The sequence below is a fragment of the Helianthus annuus genome, chromosome 13, assembly GCF_002127325.2.
Source record: "Helianthus annuus cultivar XRQ/B chromosome 13, HanXRQr2.0-SUNRISE, whole genome shotgun sequence".
In the NCBI taxonomy this organism is placed as follows: domain Eukaryota; kingdom Viridiplantae; phylum Streptophyta; class Magnoliopsida; order Asterales; family Asteraceae; genus Helianthus; species Helianthus annuus.
In genome coordinates this window covers 138,217,437-138,238,489 of record NC_035445.2, presented here as the reverse complement: position 1 = coordinate 138,238,489, position 21,053 = coordinate 138,217,437, and the positions used below count along the sequence as shown (strand labels likewise).

Below are 21,053 nucleotides of genomic sequence, written 5' to 3'. Positions count from 1 at the left end.
ACGTTAAACTTTTTATGTTTTACGTTCTATGTTAAACTTCGGAAAAACGGCGCGTAAAAAACTTTTTACGTTTCACGAAAAACAAAGGGTATCTCGAAAAAAAATGGGGTTTGGCTCAGATTATCCGATAATCAAGAGGCTGCAAAAGTGGGGTTGCAGGATCAAAAACCCTACCCTCCGTCGTCCTTGCCGCGCCATCGTCATCAAAATCTACGTTTTTTTACGACCCGTTTTTACGCGCCGTTTATACGGCCTGTTTTACGCGCCGTTTTTATGATCCGTATTACACGCCGTTTTTTTACGCCCCCGTTTTTTACGTGCGTTTTTTTACGACCCGGTAGACGCCCCGTTTTTTCACGCCGTTTTTTGCGACCGTGTTTTTATGCGCTGTTTTTATGCCCAGTTTTACGCGCCGTTTTATACCGCGCCGTTTTTTTACGTCCCGTTTTAACGCGCCATTTTTATGCCCCGTATTCACGCCCCTTATTTACGCGCCGTTTTATCAATTGGTTTTTAAAGAGCCATTTTTTACGCCCCGTTGTCGCGCGTCGTTTTACGTTTTACATAGAAGTTTACGGTTTACGTTTTACGTTTTACGTTTACGTTTTACGTTCTACAAGGTACATCAATTTTTTTTTACGTTTTACGTTAAAAAGTTTTTACATAAAAGTTTTCGTTTTACGTTTTACGTTAAAAATGTTAGATTTTACGTTTTACTTTAAAAAGTTTACGGTTTACGTTTTACGTTTTATGTCAAAAAGTTTACGTTTTACGTTTTACATTAAAACGTTTACGTTTTACGTTTACGTTTTACGTTTACGTTTTACGTTTACGTTTTACGTTTACGTTTTACGTTTACGTTTTACGTTTACGTTTTACGTTTTACGTTACAAAGTTTACGTTTTACGATTTAAGTTTACGTTTTACATTAAAAAGTTTTTAGATAAAAGTTTACGTTTTTCGTAAAATTTTTATAGTTTACGTTTTACGTAAAATTTTTATAGTTTTACGTTTTACGTTAAAATTTTTACGTTTTACGTTTTACGTTTTAAGTTTACGTATAACGGATTTTTCGAAAATCGGGGCAGAGTTTCCTCTGTCTTTTTTGACAATCCCGACAACTAAGTGTCGATATTTTTTTTAAATACAACAATAAACCAATCACAATTATCAATATACATAGTTTTCGTCAAAATGTCAAAACATAACAAATTTCTAATCAAATTCCAGAGAAGAGTATTTTAGATGTTAAACATTAACCGAATTCCAGGTTCTTGTAATAAAAATCGCTAAAACGCAGTGTTTTCGTCTACTAAAAAAATTTCACCTCTTGCCTCTCTATGAAACCTTGCTGCTTGAGGTCATAAAGCTGAAAGGAAACTGCAAACAAAAAAGAAAGAATAAGATTCTGGATTGTACAATATGTTACACATTCACACACACACACACATGCATATAATCAGGATCAAATAAGAAAAGTATTGCAAAGAACTGTTAGAAGTAAGAACTAATTGAAGTAACTTAATACTATATTAACAGAGAAATAAAAAAAAGATTTAAACTTACATTCAATCTGACCCGTCGAACCACACCCGAACCGCGGCTGACCAACTTTGACCGAGACCCGAAACCGAGCCGAAAACCCGACAAAATCTGAAGTGAACCCGAACCTAACCCGAACCAAAACTCAAACCACATCAGAATCTGAGCACGAAATCTAAGCCAAATTTGAACCAAACACACTCACCTCTACTGCAGTCGTCGCCGGTGCAGCTCCGGCGCCGGCCGGCTGCCGTCATCACCATCAACGTCATTGCTCAAACCCTCTCCACCACCACCAAACCCATGAAGAAAAAAGGAAAACTGAGTCTTGATCTGAGGAGTTACCGGCTGCAGTCATCACCATCAATGTCATTGCTCACCCCCTCACTGCCGTCAACGTCAAAACCCACCACCACCACAACACCGCTCATCGCCGACTAGAAACCCACCACCACCACAACTCCGTCGCCGCCCATCGCCGACTTGAAACCCACCACCCCCACAAACCCACCACCACCTGAACTACCGCCGCCATCAAAGCCTCACCACCACTGCTCCACGCCCTATCGCCGCCGCCATAAGCCGCTGCAACTTTGTAACCAGGTGGCCAGAAACCACCAACCTGCAACTCGACTCTCTCTCACCTCCACGACCACCACCGTACACCTCCACCCCACATCTGCAAGTGAAAATATCTGGATTTCTTTAGAAGGATTATGCAAATGAATTTTTAGATGAAAGAGAAGGGTTTTGCAAAATGAAAGATCTGGATTTTGAATTTTTAGATGAAAGAGAAGGGTTTTGCAATTGAAAGATCTGGATTTCTTTAGAAGAAAGAGAAACATTAAATAAAGAGAGGGGGATGAGGAGAGAGAAAAGCATTAAATGGGGAGAGAGAGAGAGGATTTGACATTTGGGGGAAAAGACTAAAATACCTTTTTAGTTGGCATAATCTGATTGGTTGAAAGTGGTTCTCGCGGTTCTTACAACTGGAGGTGGTTTTTATTTTAGCGGCTCCCTATATATATATATATATATATATAAGGGAAGGATCCGTTAGAAACCATCCTTTATTTCAAGAACCAATGTGAACACAAAAAAAAAATACTTAAAAAATCTAAAAAACACACAATTTTTATACTTTTTTAATAAAAATCGCTACTTTTCGTCAATAAAAAAATTTAAAAAAAATTGGAGCCTAAAACTAGCGTTTTTTATTAAAAAAAAATGTGTGTTTTTTAGATTTATTGTAGGTTTTTTGTGAGTTTAGCTTTTGGTTAACTTTTTAGCATTTAGCTTGGGTGGGGGAGGGTTAAGTTTTTTTAGGTTTTGGTGGTGTAGTAGGTTTATTTTGTTATGTTCATATTGGTTCTCGCTGTTTTCGCAATAAAGGTGATTCTCGCATGAACCCTACCCTATATATATATATATATATATATATATATATATATATAGAAAGTATAATGTACTTCACGCCTTAACGTACATTAACGTACTTCACAAAATATATAACATGCGTAATTATTTTTTTGACCAAAATAACGTGAGTGATTTTGGATCCCATGCATGATTATGTGGTCCCATGCGTGATTATGTGGTCCCATGCGTGATTATATGTTCCATGCGTGATTATACCCATGATCCAACGGTTACCATTGTCTCTTACGTGAAGTATGATAAACCGTGAAGTATGTTAACCTTTCTCTCTCTCTCTCTCTCTCTCTCTCTTTATATATATATAGGATTAGGTTCAAACGTGAACAAAATCCCAAGAGTGAACTGCGTGAACTGATCTGGGCCCTTGATTTTTATGATCTTGAGATTAAAGTGAGTGGCATGATGGTAATTATTTGGTTAATTCTTTCCATTTAATTAAATACAAAAAGGGTATATGTGTAATTTCAATCTTAAATTGATTGCATAAATCTCTTACAAATCAAATAATCAACTATCCTCTTAAATTGATTGCATAAATCTCTCACAAATCAAATCAAGGATTAGGAAAGATGTAACTTAATTCAATTATTAAAATAATTATTTGTTTAAATGCGATGTACACATGTGTATTCTGATTTTGCCCTCTTTTTAATGCGATGTACACATGTGTATATCGTCTGTTTTTGTGATATCTCAGATTTTTTTTTTGTATTGAATGTTGATGTACACTTGTGAATTACTGTACACATATGTACTATGCTGAGTATACATGTGTACTGTTCTATTTATATCCAAGTACACATGTGTATACCGTTGAAATATGAAGGTTACGTGGATCTTAAAAATCAAAATTTGAATTCTGGTGATTAAATCTGAAATAAAAATTAAAATTGAAATCTGGTGATTTTTTGTTTGTTTTGATAATTATCTTATTAATATATAAACATAATGTGGATAATGAATTTAAATTAGGAAAGATGTAACTTAATTCAATTATTAAAATAATGATTTAAATCTATTTTTTTATATAATTACGATCCTACCCTTAACAACTAAAAAGGAAATCAAGGGTCCATATCTGTTCACGCAGTTCACTCTTGGGAGGTTGTTCACGCTGGAACCCTACCCTATATATATATACTAGAAAAAACACCCGCGCTACGCGGCGGTGTTTCAGGTAGTATCGATTTTGTTTGATTATAGCAATCCAATAAATTTGGCCAAGATGATATCTACACGTATTTTATATCGATTAAAATCATAAAAATAATTTACATTAGATGATATCGTCGTATTGCGTTAAACCGCGGAAGAATAACGTTTTCAAAACTAAAAAATTCCTTTAAGATGTGATAAATTTATTATTCTATCGACCCGTGTGAACTTTTAGCTAGACATTTAAAAATCTTAATCATACTTGGATAATTATGGTTAACCCCACGTGGCCTCATATATTTAGTTATTTATGTAAATAGATAAGTGGTTTCTGTTGAGGTTGTTGTTTTGTGTGATGGCGGAATAAACAAAAAGTGGGTAGAATTTAGAAGTGCTTTCTGTTGAGGGACCAAAATTCTAAAGATGGAGAAAGATTTGTGGCTATATCCTAAAACTTTGAAAATTACTGTTCCACCGACATTTTTCATTTAATATATATGAACAATATGTTAAAGAAAAGAGAAACCGTTTAGTTTATGAAGAAACTAGGTTAGTTCTCCGTGTGTTACACGGATTGAACAATTTAAACCATATAATAAATATTTCTTGTAAATGCAAATTAAAGACGGAGACATTTATATATATTTGATAAATAATGAAACTAATAATAATAGTAAAAAAAATCTCATACATGTGTACAGAGTCGTCTGTAAGAATTCATGTACCCTGTTTGAACTCGAAAAAAATATGTTCTTTCGTAATGTTTTAATATTACTATTTAATTTTAAAATAAAATGGGTATTGGGCTTAGTAAGAGCATGTTTGGTTATGTTTTTTGAAACAACTTATAGACTTATTGGGGTTTTGGAAAAGTTAGTATGGAGTGACTTATTGACTTATTGGTTTTTTTCCTCTCACATACACCTATATTGTCAAACATCATTTTGTAGATGCCAATGGGTATTGGGCTCACTAATAGCATGTTTGGTATGCTATTTAAAAAAATTAACATAGATATCGGGTTTTTTTTTTATAAAAAACACGTGCCCCTCGAAATCACAGACCCTGTGCGGTGGTCCTCCCCGCACACCCTTATCACCGCCCATGCATGTGTATACTCATTTAAGTAATCGATATACATTTGATGATATCCTATATTTTTTTTGTATTCAATTAACATTTTTCTATTTAGTATTATTTGCAATTATTAACATTTTTCTAAATGTATATATAGAGTATGGATGTTACTGAATTTTTGAAGAATAATTTTTAATTTTGACATATATATTCAAACTTATAATTATATAATGTAGTCATGAATTTTAATAAAATCCAAAAATGCGTGACCCCTTTTCAAATTTCAATAAAAGGATTATAATTATCAGATAAACATTTTTCTATTTAATATTATCTACAAATTAGAAGATAAATTATTAGAAAATAAATATGAAAGAAAGACGGGAAAACCCAAAAATAGGTGCATCCAATGAATGACACGTGTCACACATTTGTTTACTTTATTATATGTATAGATGAAATAAATTTATTTATAATCAGTGAGTACCTTTTAATTGATTTAGCCCTCATTTGTTCATGATAAAAGAAAAGAGAAGACGTTTTGTTTATGATTGACTAGATTATTAGACCCGTATACTGTATGAGTTTTACACGAGTTTAAAGATATAAATTTGTAAATTATTTAATTTTATATTCTCTTCATAAATTTACATAAATGATTTTTTTTACCATAGATGATGCAAAAGTTGGTCATGTAGAAAAACCAATTCTTTTAGTAACAAACCAACTTTACATAGAAATTGTCCTATACTTTTATTTATCGTCACGGCAAAACATAAGGCGGGAGGAAACTGTCTCTTTTCAATATAAACGAAATCCTTCTATTTGGCGGTATTAAACAAAATCTAGGGATAAGCATTCAAGTGCTAGTATTACTTCCGGATAATATGAATGTCTCAATAACCTGATCACCCAATGATAGACCTGTAGTCGAGTTCCATTACACAAACCATTCTTTCAATCAATATTTCTTGATAACGTCACTGAAACACTGATCTTTGTTAATTATCAATGGTTTGGCAAGCCTAAAAATATAACTTCATTTAGGACATCCGGTGAGTATAGACTTGCATCAAAATTATTATGAAGATAGAATATCCTTAAACCCGTTTATTACATGGGTCTAATAACATTAAAAGTGTTTTCAAAGCATGGAAGTAAACCGGTTTTCAAATATCAGATTAACCTATTCTTTACCTTTTTTATTGTTATAATATAAAATAATAATTTATTTAACAGATGGTGATGGCGGCGCAGTGTGTTGCTCGTCTATCTACTATCCTTATGTAATTTGCCCTGGTGATTGGAATGAAACAGTTATCATTACAAAAAAAAAAAATAGATGTTTTAAACATATAATAAAAAAAATCCTTTTAAAGAATAAGAAGGTATTGTCACTTTAACATTATTTGAAATTGTTTATTATAAGTAGAATTGTTACTAATAACTAACTATTTATTTTAGATAACTCAAAAGTAAATAATCAATATCTAAGTAAACAATAAAATATTTATTCGTATTAAGTTATTAAGAAATTTTTTATTGTTTTGTATTAATTAATTAATTAGTTAGTTAGTTAATAATAATAATAATAATAATAATAATAATAATAATAATAATAATAATAATAATAATAATAATAATAATAATAAATTGAAGAAGAGAATGATATGTGGTATTAAGTAGGCTCTTGTTTTAATATGAGAATGACATTATATATACTTTTTTATTAGTATTAGATTTAGCACTCATCTAACTATATGTGTTCACCTAAAATAAATGGGCCAGTTTATTGTGTAATTGGTCCATAACATGTAAAAAATGGTAGCTGGCCTGCGCAGCCCAGCCCAGCCCAAATAGAACATTAATTCAGTTTAGAGTTTATTTTACTGGTTTCTTCTTCTTCTTCTTCGGTTCATCCACATTTTAGGGTTTATACTTCGTTCAACTGACTCGGACTCATTTTTGTTCAACCACGAAATGCCATCCAACCATCGCTTTTACAAAGATTTGAGACCTCCAATCACCCTTTTGCACCTCAAAATCTGGGTCGGCTCAAGCTTTTTAGAGGCATAGAACGAAACGAAAATTAGGGCTATTTTTCGAATTTTATTATTACAAAACACAACAAACAAACAACCAAGCCACCACGGGTATGTCATTACAATATATTTTAGTATGCTATTAGTCTAATGTAGGATACTTTAGGAAGCTTGTCCGTTATTTTTATATGATATTTGATAATGATTTTAGAACTAAAAGCTTCGCAATCACAAACCTCAATAAGATATAGTCTTTGTCAATGAGTTTATACCATAGTTCATGAACTATTCTTTCTTTACTTGCATCAGATATATCTCTTAACACCTAACGTAAACACATACAAACACACACTTCTCATACACTTAACAGAGCTTAGATCTAATGTGATGAATATTAAAGTGTGATTATCTTTAAAGTCATAATGATGACTAAACTTCGTAACAGCTCAAGTTAAAAAAAAAGAGTGGCCAATATGTAAAGTAAAACCAAAAAGATATAACCTTCACCGCATATTTTGGTACTTTGTGTGGTACTCGATCCTATTCTTTTATATAAGAGTAAACTCTTGTTTTCGTCCGGAAGTTTGCTCCAAACATTACGTTCCGACCACCTTTAACATTCAGTGTCCTTTGCATTTCAAGTTTTAACATGTTTCGTCCCTGGTCCTGACACCCATTAACTTCTCCATTTATACTCCTCATGTGCCCCCACGACTCAGTGAGGGGTAATTTCATCAATTTAGCTAGATAAGGAAGTAAACTGCAGTTTTCGTCTCTGAGGTTTGCTCCAAACACCAGGTTCCGTCTAGGGGTGTGCAAAGTTAGTTAACCATGGATCCGGTTAACCAATGGTCGGTTAATCGAGCTTTCAGTTAATTGAAAGGTATCAACAATAACCATAGACGATAGACGGTGAACCGTTGTTCGGTCTTATCCATAACCATAAAACGAGTTAAAAGAATTCATTTAAACAAAAAAATGGAATGTAAACATATTTTACGTTCAGCCGTGAATCATCTTATCCTGTTTTATTATTATTAACATAAATATATATTATACTTGCCAAGTTACATCAAAACAGAAGGTTCGAATATTATTGGTTTATTTAGTCATTTGGTTACGAATAAGTTAACTTAAAACAAAACATAATGTAAAAAATAAAAGGTCATTTTATTGAGTTTAAATTAAATGAAGTCTTTAAAATTTGAATTAACCTTTGTAGTCATCAATTTAATTGTGTCAAATTGTTAGGCTACTCGGTGTGGGGGTCGTCCAGGCCCGGTGACGCCCCCATACCATTTCCATAGGGGCGTCAAGAGTGGCAGCCAGAAGCAGGGCTGTGCAATGGTTCAGAACCGGACCGAATTGAACCGAACCAGAACCGAATCGGAACCGTTAATTGCTAAATTTAAGAACCTGAACCGAACCATATTATAACGGTTCCGGTTCGGTCCCGAACCGGTTAAACGGTTCTCGTGTGAACGGTTCTCGCGGGAACCGGTTGACAATTAAATCGTAAAATTAACAATTCAATAAAAACAAATCAAACCATTTAAAACATTAACTAAGAGTTGCAACATTCAAATTTCAAAGCAGCCAAAATAAAAGTTGCAAAGCAACAATAAAAAATTTCAAGCCATAAAACAAACTCTAAATAAAACTATTACAACTATCGTGTTAACAATTAAAACAAATATCTTCAAACTTCATTCGATCTTTATCCTCTCAATCTTCTCAAACATCTAAATGAAACAAAGTGTTAGCAATTAAAAAAAATAAACGAATAATGCATCTATTGTATTTGGTTCACGTGAATAGATTGATTGGTAATGCATCTACTGTATTTACCAAGCGATACACTATTTATATACACATTTACAATTTGATCAACATTGATTTGATTATTTTTGTTCAATTTTTATTTTCACATACAGAAAACTATATGTATCAGAAAGCAAACATCTAGAAAGAAAATATATACAATCATAAAAAAAGGTCATGTAGGATAGCGTACCTGTATTTGCAGGGTGTTGATGGAGATGAACTTGTATGATAGCAATTAGGGTTAGGGTTGAGAGACGGAGAAGAATTAGAAGATGAAAGATGAGATTGTGGAATGAATATAAGAGGAGGGGTCAGGGGATAAGAATTAGGATGGTCGTATGATGTTGAAAAGCCCATTAATAAAGGGTCTACATATTCACACACCTTTTTGCCTATTTCCACACCCTAATAGACGCCTCGTATAGGCCTATACGAGGCGTCTAGGGTTCCTTTTCCCGACCAACTTCTGAACCTCGTACAACGTCACATCAGTCACATCAGACGGGGAGTCTAGGCCTGTACGAGGGACCAATACGAGGGTACCAAGATGCCTCGTATAGGCCTATACGAGGCGTCTTAGAGACTGATTTGACTATGTGTCTGACATGTGACTTAAAGCAATACGGGGTGTCTAGAGCTATACGAAGCGTCTATATCTCATACAAAAGTGCAACATCCAGTGCATTCTTGGTCCACCCGAACATTCAACATTCCTTTCATTTTGTTTCTTCTACGAGCTCTTGTTGTTTGCATTTGTGATCTTATCATCCCAAAGTGTTGAAATGTCATCATACTGGGACGGCAACTATGTCTTCGGGCAGTATTCTAGCGACAATTGGGAGCCCGAAAGCTTTCCGATAACAGTTCTTAGCTTAAATTTTTTAATTACTTGTTGTGTTAGTTTATTATTTACTAATGATGATACGGTCGTCTATTTTGGAGGAGTCTGGCGTTCCCGATTCTAATGAGCAAGAGGAGGTTGTGTCTAGTATACAAGGAAAACAAAACAGACCGTTTCTAAATTTGAACACACATCCTCCTGTTGATGAAACAACCCCTGTAGATGACTCATACCATGCTGGTCAACCAAGTTATCTGACACAACAAGGGTATCCGGATTATAGATACGGGTGTGAATACTCTTACGGAGGAGACGGTGGATATGGAGGAAACGGTGGATACGGAGGAGACGGTGGATATGGAGGAAGCGGTGGATACGGAGGAGACGGTGGATACGGAGGAAACGGTGGATACGGAGGAGACATTGGATACGGAGGAGACAGTGGATATGGAGGAGACGGTGGATACGGAGGAGACAGTGGATACGGTGGATACGGTGGATACGGAGGAGACGGTGGTCATCAGCAATTCATTTCCCCAGACACTCCTTACGTTCATCAAAACAATCCGGATGTTGGAGGATATGGTAGATATGGTGGTGAGGCACCTCCCATCCCAGACAATCCGTACTTAAAAAAGAAGGTATCAATTACTATTTTATTATTATTATTATTATTATTATTATTATTATTATTGTTGTTGTTGTTGTTGTTGTTGTTATTATTATTATAATTATTATAATTATTATTGTTATTATTATTATTATTATTATTATTATTATTATTATTATTATTGTTATTATTGTCGATGTTACAGGTTTTCAACTCTTTAGATGAACTAAAGAAACGGATACAAGAAATAGCAAACGCGAATGGTTTCGTTATTGTCACCCGTCGATCAAAGAAAATCGGGGGAAGAACTGGGAGGGTATGGCTTGAATGTGATCGTGGTGGTGAGCATCAGACTACAGCAACACCTAGAAAAGCCGGAAGCAAAAAAAACGGTTACCCGTTTTACCTGCTGGCTGTGCGAAACCACCCGTATGAAACCTGGGAGATAAAAGACGAAAAAGTTGAACATAACCACGAACTTTGTGAGGACCTATCGGCCCACGCGTTTGTACGAAGGTTTATTCCAAGCGAAATTAAATTGATCGAGCAGCTGCCAGCTCAAAACATGGAGCCGCGCAAAATATTTCAAAAGATAAGGAAGCAGGACCCCGACAGGTTTCATGTTCAGAAAGACGTTCAAAACGTTGTGGCGAAGATTAGATCCGAACAAAGACAAGGATTGACAACCATGCAGTCACTAGAAAACATGCTGATAAACAACGACTTTATTTACAAGACACGGGAGGAACTCGGAACAGAGATCGTAACAGAGATCTTCTTTCTTCATCGGTACTCGAGAGACATGTGGCGTGCATTCCCGCACGTCATGCTGATCGATGCGACGTACAAGACAAACATATACAATATGCCATTTATCCAGATTGTTTGTATAACGCCTACCAACAAATCGTTTATTATCACGCATGTCGTTGTTAGTAAAGAACGGGGTGATAACTTTGTGTGGGTGCTTGAGAGGGTCAAGTCAATGTTGGATGAATGTATGGAGCCACGTGTGATTTTAACGGATAGAGACCTAGACCTTATGGGCGCGTGTGCTAAAGTATTTCCAGACGCCTCCAGGCTTCTTTGCAGGTGGCACATACAACAGAATGTTACAAAGCACTGCAAGGCTGCCTTCACAGATGAAGACTGGGATAAATTTTTGTCATTCTGGGGGACATTGATTGAGTCTCATCCATACCCATCTACGAGTACCACTTGCGCAACATGCGAAAGAGACTTGTGGAGTGCAAACGTTCTAGTAAGTTTTTCTAATAACATACGACTCACCTATGCAAATTTTATTAAATTATTTTTACTTTTTAGGAGTCTTCAATTACATGTATGATAACTGGCTAAAAGACTAAAAGGAGATGTTCGTCTTTGCGTGGACTGATAAGAGGCGCAACTTTGGTAATCGTACCACAAACAGAGTTGAGAGCCAACACGCCAACTTAAAGAGATACGTCCTAGATAGGAGCTCGCTAGACCGTGTAGTTGGTTGTGTCCGGGATATAGTTGAGACACAGTTTGGTGAAATAAGGAAGACTTTTCGAGAAAGCATCGAAAAAAGAATGAACCACCACAAACACCCGTTGTTTCAACACCTACTTGGAAAAGTATCCCATACAGCCCTTGACTTGTTGAGTGGAGAGGCAATTAGGAAGCTAGATGTCTTGGAACGCTTTCATTCATCATGTGGTTGCCAAATGTGGTACAGTTGCAGGTTGCCTGTGCTTGTAGGATTGAAAAGTACATGAGTGAAGGTAATAATTGTTAAACGTACAACACTTTATATTTCTGTTAATCATGTGACTTAAGCAATGTTGTTTTTAACCGTGCAAAGCGTCCGATTCAACTTGAAGACATAGACGTCTTCTGGCGGAAACTTAACTTCCAAAGTTGTAAATTGATAGACGATGACGTTGACATGGTCGAAGAGCTAAATATTGTTAGACAACAATTAGAGTCGCACCCCCCAGCTCAGCAAAAAAGCCTGATGTCAAAATTAAAGCGGCGTTGACTCCAAAGAAATGGACCAAGAAACCACCGGTTGTCCAACAAAATACTCGTGGCCGATCAACAATAAAGCAGGTACAACAAAAGTTGGACGAGGCCTCTCGTATAGATGAAGAATTAAGGAGAAGCTCCTCCGGTGATGCAAACACATGCTTTGAAGGTTCCCGACAAAGTAAGTACGATAAACCTCGCCACAGCTCGTACGTTCCATCACAGGCCTCTCAACAGTCGGTTATAAGGTCCCAAAAACCCAAAGCAAGCCTAAGCCGTTCAAAGAGTTCTAAGAAGAAAGAGACACGAGATGATCATGGTTTTCCTTTAATCATTGGGGACGAGTACGTGGGAATCATCGGATAGTTTAAGTCTGCAATTCCGCCAGTGTTTCATCCGCACGTCTCGTGCATACGAGATGTGATGCCGGACGGTCATTGTGGGTTTCGGTCTGTGGCTGTGGGCGTAGGTATGGATCAGAGTTCATGGGGGCTCATTCGAAGGGACCTTGTCCAAGAAATGGATCAGAACGAATTGATCTGGTTCCCAATATTTGAAGCATGGGATGAAGGTTATTTTTACACGCATCGCCAGGGCCTAATTTGGAATTCAGTGTCCGGTTGTGGGGAGGATCACTGGATGGACTTCCCCTTAGGAGGACTTCTTATTGCACAAACGTACGGTATAGGGGTGCACCTTTTAACGACAACCATGGGTGCGAGTTCCACTTTCTTCCCGGTACTAAGTCCTCCAGCTAATCAACAACCATTATTCATAATGCTTGCACATGTTAACGAGAACCACTTCATACATGTTAAGCTGGAAGTGGATTATCCAATGCCACCAGCACACGGGCTATGATTGAACCACCGAAGACCCCATATGGAACAATGGGAAGATATGTACTTGCCACGTCTAGAATGGTAGACATCGATAATGAATCCTCCGCCAAGATCAAACCCCAGTTTTAATTACATCGATAGTGATACGGAAGAATGATTTTTTGTAATTAATAGTATTTTTTGTAATTAATAGTATTTTTTTTGTATGAATTCCTATAATTTTCTACAATTTCTATAATTTTTTTATAATTTCTATCATTTTTTTTATAATTAGAATTGATTAAAACAGTTTAATAACATTTTTATAAAAATTTATATAATTTTTTTATAATTAGAATTGATTAAAACAGTTTAATCAATTATGATTAGAATTGATTACAAATATACGCCTCGTATAGATCTAGACGCGTCGTATACGATTAGTCAAAAGACCATTATGCCCCTGATATGCCCCCATTCTAGGCTTAAATCAGAGGCTAAAAGGTCATTTTAACAAAACCAGACGCCTCGTATAGAACTGGATGGGTCATCTCTAAGTGCGGGATTTTGAAAATTTGAATTTTGAAAATTTGAATTTGAAAATTTGAATTTCAAAATTTGAAACAAAAAAGGACGCCTCGTATAGACCTGGACGGGTCGTCTATATGGGCATCAACATTTCTCTTTTTAAAATTCGAAGTTTGAAAATCTTTTATTTAATTACCAATATACCCCTGAAAAGACCCCAGTATAGGCCTTAAACAGGGGCATAAAGGTAATTTGAAAACCTAGACGACGCGTATAGGTCTATACGGCCAATACATGGTGGGCGGCAACTGTCTCACTTTTTCTTTTTTAATTATTAAAAAAATACCCATGCACACTCCTACTCCAAGGACTATGATATGGCGCTGAGGTGAAGGGGCATCCTCCAAGTACTACCCTCCTCCCATACCGAGTACCCTTTAACACAGGTACCAAAATAAAAGAGAAATCATTAGGAGTCATGTGGGCTTCGTTCAAGTACGGGCTCCATATTGAATTAGAAATGTCTAACATATCATGGGCCTAATCCTAAGTAACAATCGACTCATGTGAGAATAAAAGAAGGTTCGATGCAGAAAAGGAGGGACGCAGCCTTGGGGATCGCAAGTTTTTGATGACAATTGGAGGGCAGCCGAGTGCTTTAGATTCGACGCACAACACGCAGATGCAAGGCTAAACTCTCTGTGACTTCCGTGAGGCATACGGTTCACTTAGGTTTTCACTATGGGTGTGCATGGGTCGGTTTGGGTCGGTTTTGACCAAAAACCATAACCATAACCGCGATGTCGATTATTGGATAACCATAACCATAACTGATCGGTTATGGTGGTTATGGTTATTCGGTTTTGATGGTTATAGCGGGTCGGTTATGGGTGGTTAACCGTATATTTAGCTTAGCTAAAAATAACTTAATTTTTTTTAACATGAAATAAATTGTTATTGCATATTTGTATATATTAGTATGTTACATAGTATTAAAAATACATATAATCTATAATATTAATACCAACTATTATCGAATATTCAAATAAAGTGATATGATACATTCTATAAATTCAAATAAACATTCAACCAAAATCAAAAAATGATATGAAAAACCCATAAGTACGAAAAAATATTCAGTAAAAAACATCAAATATTAAAAAAATGGTGAAAAGTACTAAATCCTACAAAGATTTATTACATGTCGGTTCGGTTCGGTTATGGTGGGTATGGAAAAAATGATAACCATAACCGACCCGCTACTTTCGGTTTTCAAAAAAACCATTAACCGACCCACCGGTTATTTATTTGGTTCGGTTTTTTCGGTTCGATTTTGTCGGTTAATTCGGTTATGGTTTGGTTAATTTCGGTTTTTTGCACACCCCTAGTTTTCACTTTTCTGAGGTTATACTAATGTTTGGATGTGTTTTTTTTACCTTGACAAAGTTGTATGACTACATTGATGTTTTAGTTTCTTTGAACTATTTGCATGTGCTTTGAGTTCTTGCTTTACAACTTATTCGGTTGATTACAAAACCTAGTAGATTGTTGGGTGAGATCGAGTAGGTTGACTCACACTTGTATACAGGGTTAATCGAACTATAAAAGATCTGATGACAGACAAAGACCTATTTTTTATTCCCATCTTAAATTAACCGATTTTCCAACACGTCTATGTGGTGACCAATCAACTAAGTAAACTGAGTTTTGTGAAACCTAGAACCTGAAGTTTGGAGGAGGTTACGTTTCTAAACCTAGTATCTTTTCTTCTAACCAAAGTTGTTTTCTACAAATCAACTAAAAAATCCGAATTTTTTTTATACTTAGATCAGTAGTTTAGCTTAAATAATCGAACGAAACGTGTGATACTGACTACATGCTCCTCGTGGATATGATACCCTATTTACTCTAACTATTTAGTTTAACTATCTAGATTCACCCACAACAACCGACTCGAACTCAACATCACAAAGCTATCACTCTCATCATCATCATCATCACTAGAACTGGACCTAACAAAACTCGGTTTCTTCCTCTGCACTGTCTAAAACGCGTGATTATTTATCCACTGGAATTACCATTTTACCTCGGGTTTTGTTAGGATCCGAGGCTGTCATGATTGTGTTTGTTTGCATAAAATGAATAATAAGTGCAGCGGAAATGAATAGCAAACTTTGTAAACACAATCAAAGGAAGGTATAGATTGATAAACAATTGCTTTTCATTGAGTCAAAAGATTTACATAAAAGCAAAAGATTACAATGCAAGCTTACAATCTAAACTCCCCCTCAGCCTAATACACCAGAGTTGGTTGCACAAGATGAAAGGATGAATTGAGGAGAAGAACTCGCTCAAAACGATCAAATATAACAGTACAGAATACTGTCATATTTATAGGCAAACCAAACTACTGATGAGCTTCAGCTGATGTCACCATGATAGTGACATCTAACAACCTAACAACCTGTAACTACTGACTACTACAAACCCTGCTTACTAAACAACTGATTACAAGATTCAAATTAAACTGTTGCTGTTGAATCTGCTGTTGATACTAAGCCGCTGTTGTGATTTGGCAATGGTTCACCTTTGGTTGATCAGGCCTTTGGTTCAACAGTGCTTGTCTTCAACAATGCTTTGGACTTCAGCAATATTTTGAGACATCAGTAGATTGGACATCAGTGCTTTGTCTCCAACAGTCTTTAGGAATCAGCAGTTGTTGTAGGTCAACATTTGTTGTAGAATATCAGTACTTTGAGTTGCTTCAGATGTTGGAGCCACTGTCAAGGGGAAAGTTTAGAGCAAACCGCTGCTTATGACGAATCCACTGTTCTGAACCAGTTTTGGCTTTACATCATCTGTTCCTCTGTAGGGTTCAATCCCAACAATCTCCCCCTGGAACAGATGATGCCAAAACACTTCATTATTCAGGATCTTTATTTCTCATCAATAATTCCCTGACTTGTCCTTTGAATTGTAATTCAAAGTTCATGGAATCTGTGTCATACTCATCCCTGCACAATGCAAGCTCAAGGAGATCTTGCAAATCTTCAACACCCAGGCCAAGTGTTGTTTCCCTTGATATATGCTTCACTTCACCATTGGATCTGAGCAAGGTCAATACGTGAATCTTTTGATCAGACTTCCACTTTAGTATTTTTGAACCCAATGGGTTTCTTGGGAGAGGTTTATTTGATGAGTTTGGAGATTGAGGCTAGGTAATTACAACTTTGAGCAGTGTTCTTGAGATTTTGCTGTTTCTTGCAGTTCTGCTCTAAGTGTCTGAAGAACCATTTTTATGATATATTCTTCTGAAGCTTGGTCTTCTTTTGGTATTTCTGCAACCATCTGCTTTGTTTCCTTCTTTGATAAAGGATGGCAGCAAATGGTGTTTGTGGTGGTGATGATGTTTTAGATGTGGCAGTGGTTGATTTAGTGGGGATGGCAGTGGTTGTGGTGTGTGTTGATGTGATTTTGGTGGCAGTTGTTTGAGTGACAGATGTTGTTAATGGTGAAGGTGTAAGTGATTTTGTGGGAACAGAAGTTGTGGTTGAAGTAGTAACTGGCTTAGTTTTAGAAGCTGTGGTGGTTGATTACCTTGTTTTTGTTTTAACAAGACTCTTCTTTAATGAAGTACCAACCTCTTTTTTTTCCTTTTCGCAGAACTAACTTTTTCTCAACCAAAGCTCTGCTCTCATCCCTTACCCTTTTAATATCAGCAGTGGTTTTGAGACCAGCTGAATTGACTTGACTTTGAACGATCCTCATTTGTGTATCTTCATCATCTGCTTTAATTTTCAGGGTTGCATCACCTCCCTTTTCGTTTTCTTTGACAGATGTTTCAGCAGAAGTTACTGAAAGATTTTCCTCAGAGTCATTTTTCTCCCCCTTTTTGGCATCATCAACTCTTTCGAAGATAGTGCAGGGGTTGAAATAAATTCCACAGCTCATCTGGAGTAGGAGCAGATGATGGAGTAGCTGTTGGAGGTGGTGCAGCAGTGGATGGTACCGTTTGTGCTTTCATCAACTGTTGCAGCATGTCTTTGATTTCTGCAACAGATGTACCCAGTTTATCAATTCTAACCGTCAATTCTTAGTACATTAAACCATCACCCAACTTAATGGGGTCATCTGATTTCCCACTAGCAGTGGTTGTAACAATGGTTGATTGAGGAAGTGTATCCCAAAAATCATCCATTGTTGCCCCTTTGTCTTGGTACTGGGGACTTCTTTCTTCATAATAAGAAACACTTTTTAGTGAACCAGTGAAGACTGGATACACAAGAGTTCCCAGTGAAGAAATTGCCTTCAAGGAAGTCTTATTGATGAAACTACTGTCCAAGTGCAAACCAGTGGGTTCAACACTTGTAGTAGCTGCTTCACTTGAACTACCACCAAGAGTTACGTGTAACTCAAGGGGTGTAACCTCCTCAACTGTTGATTGGTTAACAATGGCAGGGAGATCAGACTCAGTCACTTGTTGAGGCATATTTTTAGTAATAGGTTGTTGAGAAGAACTGATTTGTGTCTGATCTTTATCCAAAGTATTCAACAGGGGTAAGATGGTAGGTGGAACTTGTGAAGTGGGGATAGGGGTGGAAAGCAGATTTGCCCCGGGAGTAGGGCTGTGGATGATAGAATCAAGTGATTCTAGTGCATCATGATGTGGTACCCCTGTGCTTACAACCTGATCTTTTTTAGAAGAAGCAGGAGGAGTTTGAGGCATGGGTTAAGACCTTTCTACCATCTGCTGTGAGAAAGTAGCAGCAGTGGTTTATAGTGCCTTTTGTGTTGTCACTGGCAGTTGCTCTGGGATCTCATCTTCCAGAGTTGCCTTTATTGTAGGTTTGGGGGTTTTTGAATTTTCTTTTGTTTTGGTGGATTTAGGTGTGGGTTTCACAACAGTTGTTTTGCTGCTGTGATCACCTTGAGCAGTGGGCTCAGCAGCAGATGCCTGAGGAGCAGTGGTAGCTGCTAAAGTCTGCTCAGGAACCTCTGCTTGTGTTTTGGAAACAGTGGTTTCATCAGACTTTTTAGAGATTTATTGAAAAAATTCAATTTTAACTATTTTTAAGTTTTATTTTGATTTTTCTAAAACATTTGTATGCTATTTACACATGGAACACAAGAAATCTTGCTTTAATCCATGTTTAGCACTCCAACCATAGGGATCAAGTTTTTAACAGTAGATGGATCCAATTTTTAAGTTTGTACATCTACCAACTGATCATTAGGATGGACATGTTAAAGATGAAATCAAACCTTTTATAGCAATCCCTCACAAAGTGATGTCAGATAATGAATGATGGTGAATCAATGAGATATTGAACTCTTGATGATATATTTCAGCTACTTGACTGCCCTGCATAAAAACAATCTTTTGAGCAACTATACCAAAATTCAATAACATATTTTGAAGTTACAAACAGTTGGACTTTTCAGCAACAGCAGCATCATAATACTCTTTAATCAGTGGTTTGAAATATCTGCTGCATGTGCACAGTCAACACCTTGATGTTTGTACTTGTTTTGATTTTGATAAAAACTTGACAACCATGCTTTAACATATGCAATATTCTTTGAGGACCCACTTTTTGCCAAAAAGATTCTCATCCTTTGGCTGTGGCACAAGATTTTCAAACTTGTTGTCACTGAACTGTTGAAGCTCCTCTTAAGTGACAGCTACCCAACTTTCTGTCTTTCAGTGCTATAAGGCACATGACTTGTTGATGGAATGGTAGAAAGTCAAGAAGAAGACAAAGGTTTTGGGATAAACTTTTTATAAGAATCCCTTCCAATTGATGTTGTCAAGAGAATGGAAATATGAATGAATTTTAAGATGGCATTGGTGTCCAAAAGGTGAGACTGCAGATGTGAGTCATCTGAGCTAACAACTGTTGGTGACTTTAATGATCCAACAACTGTTTTAAGATGAAGGTGGAGGGGTTTTAAAAGATGGATTTGGTCCACTGCTAATTCGTATTCATTTTTTTATGGATATTTATTAACAGTGGTTTGGGGTGAAGTAGTGGTAGAGGTTTGGTGGTGGAGATCTTAGAAAGCTCTTTTGGTCAAACCCAGTTTGTGCATCAGTGGATGAGCTTTAGCAGCTGTTTTGTACATCTGCTGCTTTGATGATGGAAATGATTTTAGTATCATGTCCAACATCTGTTGATGGTGATAATGGAATATCTGCAAAGTAACATTCTTGACAAAACACATTTTAGATGCATATTATCAAGATTAACACATTAGCAGATTTTTACAGGGATTTGTATTCAAGGTTTTACTACTTATCTATTTCTTGTTTTAAACATATGATAAATTTTGACAGTAGTTGAGTATCCCCGATGATGACAACCTTTTCACTTTGACTGCGCATTTTGTGTTCTAATCCTTAGAGTAAAACATGAGTAGTCAAGTATGAAAACTTTGATCTGTGATGAAAACTTGAATTTGAAATGACCTTAACACTTGCACCATTTCCTTTTGATCTATTTTCAAGGATAGTATCACCAAAAAAATAAGGGTTCTACATCCTGGCAGGAGATGAAACTTTTACTATATAAAAAAAATAAGTAGAAGTTCAAAATATATCATTCTCATAAAAAATGGAGAATAATATATCCTGTTTTATTGAGAAAAACTTTACAAAGAAAAAAAAGAGTAAAAGTTTTCTGATAATAAAATCAATTAGATCTGGTGTGTCTCAAGAGTTAAGGTAACTTCGAATGAGGTCAAGATCATTTCATTCTCAAGCTTAGGACAATGTTCAGTGGTTTGAACCACAGTCCTGTAACCACTATTTGGTACCATTTCCTTGTCAGTTGATAGCTAAAATGAGGAGACAAGTACACATAAGTTTTGAAAGTCCTGTTATAGACTTTGTTACCATGTGATGACACTAAGAAATTTTGTCTAGTCCTCTTTGTAAGTTTAATTACCGGTGATACTTTTGTTACCTGAACTCCCTGATACAGTGATTGTACATGGTTGATGGATGACAAATGTTTGACCAAGTATGTAGATCTCTTGTGAACCCTTAAGTGTTTTGGGTTTATACTCTTTCCTTTTGATTTCAATAGTTTTGAGATAAACACACTTTTGAGTTTTTGTAATTTTTCTTCTTTCCCTTTTTACCCTTTCCATAGAAAAGTATTGAAACT

The 21,053-nt window shown here is 36.1% G+C and overlaps 1 long non-coding RNA gene across 1 annotated transcript; it reads right to left on the bottom strand.

The window, feature by feature from the left end:
* Positions 1–1,271: 1,271 nt before the first annotated feature.
* LOC110903283 lies at positions 1,272–1,835 on the bottom strand. Its single transcript, XR_002571814.1, has 3 exons — positions 1,748–1,835; positions 1,567–1,670; positions 1,272–1,380 (listed from the first exon to the last, which is right to left on the bottom strand). It is a non-coding gene; the product is annotated as an uncharacterized LOC110903283 (long non-coding RNA).
* Positions 1,836–21,053: the final 19,218 nt, after the last annotated feature.